Below are 13,515 nucleotides of genomic sequence, written 5' to 3' on the forward strand. Positions count from 1 at the left end.
GATTTGGACATGAGTTTCAGTGAACTCCGGGAGTTGGTGATGGACAGGGAGGCCTGGCGAGCTGCGATTCATGGGGGTCGCAAAGAGTCGGACACGACTGAGCAACTGATCTGATCTGATAGTTGATTTACAATGTTGTATTAGTTTCAAGTGTACAACAAAGTGAATCAGTTATATATAAACATATATCCACTCTTTTTAAGATTATTTTCCCATATCAGTCATTGCAGAGTAATGAGTAGAGTTCTTTGTGCTATATAGTATGTCCTTCTTAGTTATCCAATTTATATATAGTACTGTGTATATGTCAACCCCAATCTCCCAATTTATCCTTCCTCTCTTCCTGCGTGTTAACCATAAGATTGTTTTCTACATTTACAACTCTATTCCTGTTTTGTAAAGAAGTTTATTTGTACAGATTTTTTAGATTCCACATATAAGTGATATCATATGCTATTTGTCCTTCTATGACTGCGAACTATTAACAAGAGCCAGGACATGGAAGCCACCTGAATGTCCATCAACAGAGGAATGGATAAAGAAGATATGGTACTGACTCATCTTTAAATGGATAAGTATAATGATACTGGCAGTGACTCTCTCGTATGAAGATTTTAAAGTGTAAGTTGTACTTATATAAGCCCTCTGGGGTCTGGGATATACAAACCAAAAGTGGGTGGCTGTGATGGCTTTCAAACGTTTTCAAGTGAGCTGCGGAGACGGCAATGGCACCCCACTCCAGTACTCTTGCCTGGAAAATCCCATGGACGGAGGAGCCTGGTAGGCTGCAGTCCGTGGGGTCGTGAAGAGTCGGACATGACTGAGCGACTTCACTTTCACTTTTCACTTTCATGCATTGCAGAAGGAAATGGCAACCCACTCCAGTGTTCTTGCCTGGAGAACCCCAGGGTGGGGGAGCCTGGTGGGCTGCCATCTATGGGGTCGCACAGAGTCGGACACGATTGAAGTGACTTAGCAGCAGTAGCAGCAAGTGAGCTGGAAGAGGGTAGCTAGCAAGGACCACAGGTGCACAGGAATCTGAAGGGTCGTCACCCAAGACAGGCACCACAATGATGAGAAAAAACTTGAGTAAACATTTGAAAGGAAAACCCAACTAATTTATGAGTATGTGGTATCAGGAAACTCCAGGGTTTCTATTTTGAACACAGGACTGACTACACTGTGAAATCACACTAAAGAAATGATGCTTGCATAATTAAACAGAGGAAATAGTTCAACAAAGACCTGGACCCATCACCCAGGTGCAGATGTAGCAGATCCTAGTGAAAAGAAATCTAAATCCTTGTCTGTGGCTGGAGGAGATGGATTTGATTTTTAGGCTTTACCGCGTGATCATCGAATCACTGCTGCAGAGGACTCTGGACTGAACAGAGAGGCAGAGCCTTGATGGGGCACAAACTGCCTTTCCTGGTCACCACTAGGGACAATATCATCTTCAATATGCACAGATGAACGCCAAACCTCTTAACTCATGCTAAATCACTTCATTTGTGTCCAACTCTTTGCAACCCTATGGACTGTAACCCTCCCCAGGCTTCTCCAGTAAAACCCATTCAATTTTTTTAAATTGATAGTTTACTTTTTCTAATGTTCATAGCAAAACTTTTTTTTTTTTTAAGTTTTACCTGTTTTTTATTAGAAGGAGTCTTGAATTCAACATGGCTTTTTAAACTTCTTTATTTCAAATACACATGAACGGTTGTGGCACAGAGAAACAGTGATGAAGGCACAGTCAACGGGACCAGTTATCAGGTTTTCAGTTTTAGCAGCAAATTAGAAAATAAATAATCTGCCTTTGAAAATCCAAGCAAAGTTCAGAAAGGTTTAAATTAAGAGCAAAAATGTGCCTTTACACACCCAACCTGCAATCAAACTCCTGAGTATATATCCAGAGAAAAACATGATCCTAAAGGATACATGCACCCCAGTGTTCACAACAGCATTGTTTACAACAGCCAAGACATGGAAGCAACCGAAATGTCTATTGAGAGAGGAATGGATAAAGATAGGGTACATACATACAATGAAATATTACTCAGCCATTAAAAATAAGCAATATAATAGCCAGAACATGGAAGCAACCTAGATGTCCATCAGCAGATGAATGGATAAGAAAACTGTGGTACATATACACAATGGAGTATTACTCAGCCATTAAAAAGAAAACATTTGAATCAGTTCTAACGAGGTGGATGAAACTGGAGCCTATTATATAGAGTGAAGTAAGCCAGAAGGAAAAACATCAATACAGTATACTAACACATATATGTGGAATTTAGAAAGATGGTAACAATAACCCTGTATACGAGACAGCAAAAGAGACACTGATGTATAGATCAGTCTTATGGACTCTGTGGGAGAGGGAGAGGGTGGGAAGATTTGGGAGAATGGCACTGAAACATGTAAAATATCATATATGAAACGAGTCACCAGTCCAGATTCGATGCACAATACTGGATGCTTGGGGCTGGTGCACTGGGACGACCCAGAGGGATGGTACGGGGAGGCAGGAGGGAGAAGGGTTCAGGATGGGGAACACGTGTATACCTGTGGTAGATTCATGTTGATATATGGCAAAGCCAATACAATATTGTAAAGTTAAAAATAAAATAAATAAGCAATAGCACCGTTTGCAGGAACACTGGTGGACCTAGAGATTATCCTATTGAGTGAAGTGAGTCAGACGGAGAAGGAGAAACATCCTATGACTTCCCTTCTATGTGGAATCTAAAAGGAAATGAGACAAATGAACTTATTTACAAAACGGAAAGAGACTCACAGACTTAGAGAATGAACTTACGTTTGCCAGGGGGGTAAATCGGGGCAAGGGATAGTTAGAGAGTTTGGGATGGACATGCACACATTGCTATATTTAAAATGGATAAGCAACAAGGATCTACTGTATAGCACATGGAATTCTGCTCAATGTTATGTGGCAGCCTGGATGGGAGGGGAGTCTGGGGGAGAATGGAGAATGTGCACAGATCTACCTCATTCTTTTTAGTGGCAACATGACATTTTATCATAAGGTTGTATCCTATTTTGTATTACCAATATTTGCTGCATGAATATTGTTATTTATGTTTCTTGTATGAGAATATCATACAGTAAATTCCAAGTAGACAATTTATTGTGTGTTTCCATTTTGAATTTTGAGAGATATTGCCTCCTGCAAGGTTGCTCCAATAAAACCCCCACCAGAAGTGAACAGTGTGGAACACTGGTTCCCGTACCTATATTACTGCAGTGGTGCATTTCCACATTTGCCCATTTGGAAGATAAAGCAGGGTATGATATTATTGTTTTGATTTGCGATTCTTTAACTACAAGAGGAGCTGAGTCCATTTTCATGTCCTTACTGGACATTCAGATTGTGTCTTGGGTATCTGCATGTCCATGTGCTTTGCTCATTTTTCTAGGGAGTTATTCATCTTGGTCTTTTTCATTCTAAGCATTCCTTATAAAAGAACACAATTATCCCTTTGTTATATGTCTCCCATGTTATTATTAGGAATATTTTCCCAGAATTCCATGTGCACAGGGATTTTATGCATGTGTGTGCTAACTCACTTCAGTTGTGTCCGACTCTGCACATCCCTATGAACTGTAGCCTGCCAGCCTCCTCTGCCCATAGGATTCTCCAGGAAAGAATACTGGAATGGTTGCCATGCCCTCCTCCAAGGGATCTTTGTAACCCAGGGATCTAACTCACATCTCTTACATCTCCTGAATTGATAGGCAGATTCGTTACCACTAGCGACACCTAGGATTTCACAATTCTCATTAAATTGTAGGTATTCTTGTAGTGTTTTGCTCTGACTAGTGAGTTTTTCCCCACTACAATATATTTTTTAACACAAACATATTTCTAGCACTTTTTTGGCTCACATTTTAGATAGGAATATTTATTTAATTTACAATTCATTTTTGTTTGAGAAGTAAGGTACAGACTCAGCTATATTTTTTTTTCCTAAATCATAATTACATTGTTGAACCAACTTCATTCACTGAAGATTCTTCCTTCCCTTGCCAATTTGAGCTGCCTGTATAAGAAATCCCCACATGTGTTTGGACCTATTTCTAAACATACTTCTATTCCATTTAACTGGTCCACATCTAAGACAAGCTGAATAATAGATACAAATCATTCAATTCCCACTTCATAGTTCCTCTTTTACAAAACGTTTCTGTTTTCTCCCAAAAGGACTAGACTCTGATCAAATCATACTGCTTCCGTTTACTGGGTGTGATTCCAAGCACTCACACGTGCGTGCTCAGTTATGTCCGAATCTTTGCGACCCCATGGACTGTAGCCCTCCAGGGTCCTCTGCCCATGTGATTTATCAGGCCAGAATGTTGAATATCATACTGAATATCATACCAATACTGAGGAATACCATTTCCTTCTCCAGGGTATCTTCCAGACCCAGGGTTGGAACCCATGTCTCTTGAGTCTCCGGCATTGGCAGGTGAGTTTTTTACCACTAGCACCACCTGGGAAGCTTCCACTGAAATGTAAGTTACATGCCGCTCTACTTGGGTATTCTTATATATAAACATTGATATGAATAGAATACACTGCACTTAGAGTAGTTAGAACATAGCAGGTAAAATAAGCCCCCAATGTGTGTCCACTATTATCATCATTATTCTTTTGCCTGTGATTGATGCTGTTTGGTTGTGTGCATTTTGTATTAATTTTGAAGCTTTATATTTAGTTTTAGTTCTACTGGTTACATTTATAATTGTATTAATATTAAAATTTTATTACTTCATTAGTGACTTCAAGCAGTATCCATTAGTTCTCTCTTAATTGGTCATATGTTTATTGAGTACCGACGATGAGTGAGCACTGTTCTAGGCTACATTCAGATCTTCCTTCATTTTAGGATTTCTTTTTCATTTGTGTGCATACTTTATCTTCCTTTGGCCATTTGCTATTTTCCCAGTGGTATTAACCTCAGACGGTTGTTGTATGCCCTCTATGTCTTTATGTGTGTGTGTGCGCGCGCACATGTGTGTGTGTGTGTGTGTGTGTCTGTTAGTAGTTTAGTCCTGTCCGACTGTTTGTTACCAAATGGACAGTAGCCTGTCAGGCTTCTCTGTCTGTGGGATTCTCCAGACAAGAATAATGGAGTGGGTAGACATTCCCTTCTCCAGGGGATCTTCCCGACCCAGGAATTAAACCCAGGTCTCTCGCATTCGCAGGCAGATTCTTCACCATTTGAGCCAATAGGGAAGCCCCCTATGTCTTTATTTATTGTTGTTGTCCAGTTGCCCAGTCATGCCTGACTCTTTGTAACCCCGTGGACTGAAGCACGCCAGGCCTTCCTGTCCCTTCTGTCCTTATACTTATCTGTAGTTGATTTATTTTTGTGATTATCTTAGGTATTTGTTCTATTCACACAACAAATACTAAACCTATCATGTGCCATCCAAATGACTTAGTTTTCTTAAGTATCTGTTTTTCTTCCTAAGTCTTAATTATTTATCAGTTTGGAAAGACGGTTGGTTTAGTTCTTATCCTGTTTTTAATAGGTATAGTTACTTTTTTGCTTCCCTTATAGCTCAGTCGGTAAAGAATCTACCTGCAATGCAGGAGACGCAGGTTCGATTCCTGGGTCGGGAAGATCCCCTGGATAAGGAAATGGCAACCCACTCCAGTATTCTTGCCTGGAGAATCCCATGGACTGAGGAGCCCGGTAAGCTACAGTCCATGGAGTCACAAAAGTAGGACACAACTTGGTGACTAAACCACAACCACCACAATTACATTTTTTAAATTAATTTCTTCTTTTATCAACATTTTTTAAATTTTTCTTTCGTTTGACTTCATATGACTAAAACTTCTGTTACAAACAAAATATTGTCTTTTCTCTTTCAGAATGTCTTTATTCCAAAAAGGATTTCTCATATATCTATTTTTCATATGCATGTTATGTTTCTTTGTTTTTCTTTCTATAATTGTCTGTGCATACCTCCTATGCAATTTCTTTTTATATGCATCACATTTAACTAGGGCATCTCAAGTTCAACTTTCTATTCACTCTTTGTGTGATGTAGATAAATTTCTCCTGAGTCTTCTCCAACTTTAACTGAAACATATCCATCTTCCTTTCAGAAAACTTGATTTGAATTCAAGTGGTTTGCCTTCCATACATTTGTCTGTAGCTGAGGTCACTTTCTACCTGCAGGGGGGAGGCTGTTTCGGGTGCTGGTCTCCAGATGTGGTCATGAGAACCTGGGACCCAAAGTCCCAGTTTCTGCTTTTCTCTTGCAACCTGGCCCCAGGTTCACTCCACCTACTCAAGGAAATAGCCCACTTGTGTTGGAGAGGGGTGAGTACCAGATCCATATCATTCTCCTAAACATGTGACTGGAAACTTTGTGCCAAAAATGACAAGCCCCTTATTGATCTCCAAAGCCTCCTCATCTTTACTTCTCTGAGTGGAAAAAGGAAAGAGAAAGTCACAGGTTTGGGTACAGCTGGACTACCCTGGTGACAGTAAAGAATCCCTGGGTTGGGAAGATCCCCTGCTGAAGGGAATGGCTACCCACTCCAGTATTTTTGCCTGGAGAACTCCATGGACAGAGGAGCCTGGAGGGCTATAGTCCATGGGGTCCCAACGACTGAACAACTGAGCACACTTTTCACTTGGGCCCAGTTATCCTGCAGTGGAGAGAAAAGGGTTTCAGGAAGATGTTTTGTGGCCCTTTGCCCCTGAGCCACAGGCCTCCTGCCAGCGCCTTCTGCTGAGCGCTTCTTTATCACTGGATGCAATTAATTATAGTCAATTACAGTGATCCACATCCCTTCTTCTCTTTCCCACAAGCCTCTATAAAAAAAAAGTCTGTAATGGTTTTTCCCTCAGGGCTTTGAGGTGGTAAAAAGGTTTCAGATTCTCCAAGTGTCAGTTAATAATCAAATCTCCCCCAAGGGTTCCCAGATTTAGCAAATAAAAATACGTGACCCAGTTAAATTTGAATTTTGGGTAAATAATAAATATGTTTCAAATATAAGAATGTTTGTTACAGACTGAACTGTATCACCCTAAATTCACAGAAAGGGAAAGTGTTATTTGCTCAGTCATGTCCGACTCTTTGCGACCCCATGGACTGTAGCTCACCAGGCTCCTCTGTCCGTGGAATTCCTCAAGCAAGAATACTGGAATGGGTAGCCATTCTCTCCTCCAGGGGATCTTCCCAACCCAGGGATCAAACCTGGGGTTCCCACACTGCAGGCAGATTCTTTACCGTCAGAGCTACCATGTTGAGTCCTCACCTCAGAATTGCGACCTTGTTTGGAAACCGGGTCAGTGCAGATGTAACTGGTTAAGATGAGGCCAGACTGAAGGAGGGTAGCCCCTAATCCTACAGGACGGTGTTCAGTCACTCAGTCATGTCCAATTCTTTGTGCTCCCATGGACTGCAACCTGTCAGGCTCCTCTGTCCTTGGGATTCTCCAGGCAAGAATACTGGAGTGGGTTGCCATTTCCCTCTCCAGGGGATCCTTCTGACACACGGATGGAACCTGCATCTCTCGTCTCCCCTCCACTGGTAGGTGTAATCTTTAGCACTGCGCCACCTGGGAAGCCCCAGTCCTTAATGACTGGGGTCGTTATGCAAGGGGGAATGTGGAGCCACACCCAGGGAGAACAGGATGGAAGACTGGGGTGATGCAGTGACAAGATAAGGACAAACACATGAAAAGATGCTCAACACCACTCATTATCAGAGAAATGCAAATCAAAACCACTATGAGGTACCATTTCACACCAGTCAGAATGGCTGCAATCCAAAAGTCTACAAGCAATAAATGCTAGAGAGGGTGTGGAGAAAAGGGAACCCTCTTACACTGTTGGTGGGAATGCAAACTAGTACAGCCACTATGGAGAACAGTGTGGAGATTCCTTAAAAAACTGGAAATAGAACTGCCTTAAGATCCAGCAATCCCACTGCTGGGCATACACACTGAGGAAACCAGAATTGAAAGAGACACGTGTACCCCAATATTCATTGCAACATTGTTTATAATAGCCAGGACATGGAAGCAACCTAGATGTCCATCAGCAGATGAATGGATAAGAAAGCTATGGTACATATACACAATGGAGTATTACTCCACCATTAAAAAGAATACATTTGAATCAGTTCTAATGAGGTGGATGAAACTGGAGCCTATTATACAGAGTGAAGTAAGCCAGAAAGAAAAACAACAATACAGTATACTAATGCATATATATGGAATTTAGAAAGATGGTAACAATAACCCTGTATACGAGACAGCAAAAGAGACACTGATGTATAGAACAGTCTTTTGGACTCTGTGGGAGAGGGAGAGGGTGGGATGATTTGGGAGAATGGCATTGAAACATGTATAATATCATATATGAAACGAGTCGCCAGTCCAGGTTCAATGCATGATACTGGATGCTTGGGGCTGGTGCACTGGGACGACCCAGAAGGATGGTATGGGGAGGGAGGAGGGAGGAGGGTTCAGGATGGGGAACACGTGTATACCTGTGGCGGATTCATTTTGATATATGGCAAAACCAATACAATATTGTAAAATTAAAAAATAAAATAAATTAAATTAAAAAAAAAAGGAATGTCTGGGGCTCCTGAAAGCCAGGAAAGAAGCACAAAACCCTCATAAGGAACCCAGACAGATGACACTTTGACCTCTGACTCCTGGAACTCTGGAACTGTCAGAGGATAAATCTCTGTTGCTTAGACAACACAGACTGGGATGCTTTGTTAGGGCAGCCTTGGAAACCAACATGATATCCCATGCATCACTGGGGAAATACTTAGATTGAAAGAGAATCCATTGTTTATCTGTAATTCACATTTAACAGGCACATTTAACAAATGCAGCCTTCATTTGTATCAGCTTTATCCGGCCTCTCAACCCAAAACTGGTCTCCTCCTCCCCAAATATGGTAGGAACAGTGATGGCGATGGCGATACCCTGGAGGTTTTTCAAAACTTTGCCCACTCAACACCCCTGACCCTTCTGCCTGGGGCAGCAGTGAAAGCTGGGGTCAGGATACTCTCTGAGACTGATTTTCTCCCCTCACCTGAAGAGGACCTAGGTTGATGGAGGCATCCATTCCCTCCTGCCTCATTGTTAGTTTCTGGCCATGTAACATTGCTGTGCCTCACTTAGTGCATTAATGCTTGGGGGAAAGAGGTTTTGGACCCTGCCCCACTGAGCCATCTAACCCCAGCTCTCATCTCCAATTTAATTTCTCTGTAGTGATAGTGTTAGTTGCTCAGTCATATCTGACTCTTTGTGACCCCATGGACTGTACCTCTGTCCATGGAATTTTCCAGGCAAGAATACTAGAGTGGGTAGCCATTACATTTGCCAGGGGACCTTCCTGACCCAGGAATCTAACCCGAGTCTCCTGAGTTGCAGGTACATTCTTTACCATCTGAGCCACCAGGGAAGCCCTAATTTCACTGCAGTGTTAGTAAAATTTAAGAAGCATCAGTGTACTCATGAAAAGTTAGAGCTGAGCTCTGGTTGCATTATTTTAACGTGCTTTTTTTAAAATGCCACCAGCCATGTTTATCCAGGTAGGGGATGGGGATGCCAATTCCCTAAGTGCACAAACTTCGGTGACAAGTGACCAGGTTCATTACTTGCAGGGGGTAAATTCCCAAAAGGTGATCATTATGTATCAAGAGACATTGATAAGAACCATCCTTTCTTACAGGACTTGCCACATACCCCTTATATGAGCACCAGAATGCTCTAGACAGTCTGGAGCTTCAAGGTGAGGCATTATGTCAACAGGTAAGGGTAGCAGAGGCCAACATTTATGTAGCCCTTCCATGTGCCAGGTACTGTTCTAAGTGTCTTATACATTTACTTTCTTCTTTTGTAATTTATTTATTCTTTGCTGCGCTGGGTCTTCATTGCTGCACGTGGGCTTTCTCTAGCTGCAGTGAGCAGGGCTTCTCTCTAGTTGAGGTGCACAGACTTCTCATTGCTGTGGCTTCCCTCGTTGTGGAACATGGGATCTAGGGCCCACGGGCTTTAGTAGTTGCAGAATGTGGGCTCAGCAGTTGTGGCTCCTGGGCTCTAGAGCACAGGCTTAGTAGCTGTGGTGCACGGGCTTAGCTGCACGTGGGATCTTCCCAGATCAGGGATTGAACCCATGTCCCCTGCATTGGCAGGCAGATTCTTTAGCACTGAGCCACCAGGAAAGCTCGGCATTTATTCTTTTAATCATCATAACATTCCTACAAGGTAACATTATTATTAACCTTCTTTTACAGATGGGAGGCTTGAGACAGAGATTCAGTAACTTCCATTAAGTTGTTCCTTAGTGATGTACCAGGATTTGAAGTCAAGCACGGCAGGGACTCCAGGATCCCAGCTCCCTAACTAGGCTGTGATGTCTCCTGAGTAATTTGGGGTCTTACATCTGTACACAAAATGACCTAAGTGTCTCTGATCACAGCTGCCACTCATCCACCTCAAGTGGGACTTGGGCCCATTCAGTGGATAATTATGGAACTCTGTCCAACACACCAAAAAATCAGCCTAGGAAGACTTCCAAGTGACTTCTGTCATCCGTCTGCATTTCTTATGTAAGAAACAAGAGGTCTCAGCTTAAATCTGCATCATGCACCATTTATACCAAATACCTGCATTAATCCAACAGAGTTGGAAAAATGGCAAAATTGGAAAAGATCAAACTACAAATCTGCTACCACCTACCTGTGTGAGTGTGGTATGGGAAAGATTTATCTTTCCCCTGCCACCATTTGGGCTGCTTGGAGGAAAAGGGCACTGAAGAACAGAGGGCTCTGTTTTATCATCTTTTGGATGGATTGCCTGTCTTACTTGGAAAGACTGAGCTTAGAAAATGTTCTTTAGATTTGCAAAAATGAAGCACTGGCTTCCATCTTCAAACGTTCATGTCACAGGCTGAAACAAGAGACACACAGTAGATTTCTTTTTCTCTTTGAAGGGAGATTAAAGAGCCCAGTGCAGCGAAGAGAAGGAGAACAAAGGAAAATTCAAGCGCATGACTTGAGTTTATAACAACTTGGTTTTCCTGTGTATTCACAAGAAGCCCTTCAATATGGAACCACCTTCCCAAGGTAACCAGGAGGGGAGTATCAAGCATTTTCCAACTGCTATGTTGAAAGAAATCTGGAGATGACTAAGGGCTGGGAATGCTAATTGGAACAGCAAGCCAGGTAACCTGTTTCCAGCACCTTGTGGCCCTTTAAGAGTTTCACCCAGAGGAGGAAATAACAATCAACTGGTAAAGGGATTACTTTCATGATCCCAAAGAAGGAGCAAATCTCCTACCTTAAGGAATCAGTTCCAGGAGCCTGTATTCAGGTTCCGACCTACACAGTGAAGACTTTTCCCCAAAATGATGGTGTTGAATTTGACAAATAGGCACAGTCCAAAGGAACATTGTTTAGTTCCACTAGTCTAACTGCTTCTTTGTAGCAACAATTCATTTTTCTGTCTTAGCATTTCAGGCACTAAAAAGCCAAATGTGTGGAAAGTGATCGGCTGATTTGTGTCCTTCCTTCAAATTTATGTGTTGAAGTCCTGACCCCCGCCCGCCCTCTCCCCACACCTAGTGCATTAGAATGTAACTGTTTGAAGACACAGCCTTTAAAGAGGCTATAAAAATGAGCTCATTGGCTGGGCCTTAATCCAATATGACTGGTGTCCTTACAAAAAGAGATTAGGACACAAGCACACAGAGAGATGACCAGGTGAGGACATGGGGAAGACGGCCACCTGTAAGACCAAGATGACGGCCTCAGGAGAAACCACCTTTGCCAATGCTTTGATCTCAGTCTCCCAGCCTCCAGAAATGTGAATTAATACGTTTCTGTCATTTAAGTCACCGAGTCTGTGGCACTCTGTTATGGCAGCCCTAGCAAACTAATACATGGAACTTATATATATCAAATTGAATTGTGGTGCTGGGGAAGAATCTTGAGGGTCCCCTGGAACACAAGAAGATCAAACCAGTCCAGCCTAAAGGAAATCAACCCTGTCTATTCACTGGAAGGACTGATGCGGAAGTTGAAACTCCAATACTTTGGCCACCTGATATGAAGAGCTGACTCATTGGAAAAGACCCTGATGCTGGGAAAGACTTAAGGCAAAAGGACAAGGAGTGGCAGAGGATGAGATGGTTAGATAGCATCACCAACTCAATGGACCTGGATCTGAGCAAACTCCAGGAGATAGTTAATTACAGGGAAGCCTGGCATGCTGCAGTCCATGAGGTTACAGAGAGTCGGACATGACTTAGTGACTGAGCAACAACAACATATACTAAACAATATATAATATTGGGCAACAGCAACAATAAGTACTTAAGGCGCTATACAATATTGGTATATTTCTGAGGTCACATTTAAATGATCCATTTAGTTAAATTCTGCAAAAACAAAATAGGTTGTTAAACACTTATGCCGTGAGTTATTATCAGGGTTTAAAAATAATTCAGTAGAGGCACTTTTCACGTATTTTGTACAGTACACTCTGGTTGATAATCTAGGTAGGTCATGCATTAAGGTTATGACCCCAAGCCCAATCACTGCAGCCATAAGGTCATATGCCTTCATGGAATACACATACAAAGTTCAGACCACAGAGCTCATGATCTAAACCCCCAAGGGAGGTAGCCAATTTATTGGGATTGTTCCCCATTGTCCAGAAAAACAGTGCAAACAAATTGGGGTAAGAAGAAAGAAGGAATGAAAATGGGCCTCAGAGAAAGCCCAAATCAGTAACAGTAGTGAAGGGGTCAGAGACTGCTGAGACTCCTACACTGCTCCCCGTCTCAGTCAGGGAGCTAATCTACCCAAAGTCTGGGGTTGACTTACCACGTAAGAGGGGTGGTCACTGCCTTCTCCAATTCTGACCAGGAACAGCATATGTAGTTGTAGTAATGCATGCAGCAATATAAGGCTTCCCTGATGTCTCAGTGGTAAAGAACTTACCTGCCAATGCAGGAAAAGCAGGTTTGATCCCTGGGTCAGGAAGATTCCCTGGAGAAGGAAATGGCAACCACTCCAGTATTCTTGTCTAAGAAATTCCATGGACAGAGGAGCCTGGTGGGTTACAGTCCATGGGGTCGCAAGAGTCGGACATAACTTAGTGACCTAACCACCATTCATTCTAGATAAGTGCATGTCATCGCATATTTTATTAATTCAGTGATTTGGTTACTCAAAGTACACCATTTAGTCCTCTAGTTCATGAAGTCTCAATACACAGAAAGATAGTTTCCAACCAAATGGAATGTTTCTGCACTAAAAATTTTAAGAGGAGTAGAGGGCGATACAATTACAGCAGAAATCAAGTTACATTTTGTGTAAGCTACATTGTGTTAGTCACTCAGTTGTGTCCAACTCTTTGCAACCCCATGGACTATAACTCACCAGGCTCCTCTGTCCATGGGATTTCCCAGGCAAGACTACTGAAGTAGGTTGCCATTT

Source organism: Bos javanicus, chromosome 1 (assembly GCF_032452875.1).
Source record: "Bos javanicus breed banteng chromosome 1, ARS-OSU_banteng_1.0, whole genome shotgun sequence".
Taxonomy (NCBI): domain Eukaryota; kingdom Metazoa; phylum Chordata; class Mammalia; order Artiodactyla; family Bovidae; genus Bos; species Bos javanicus.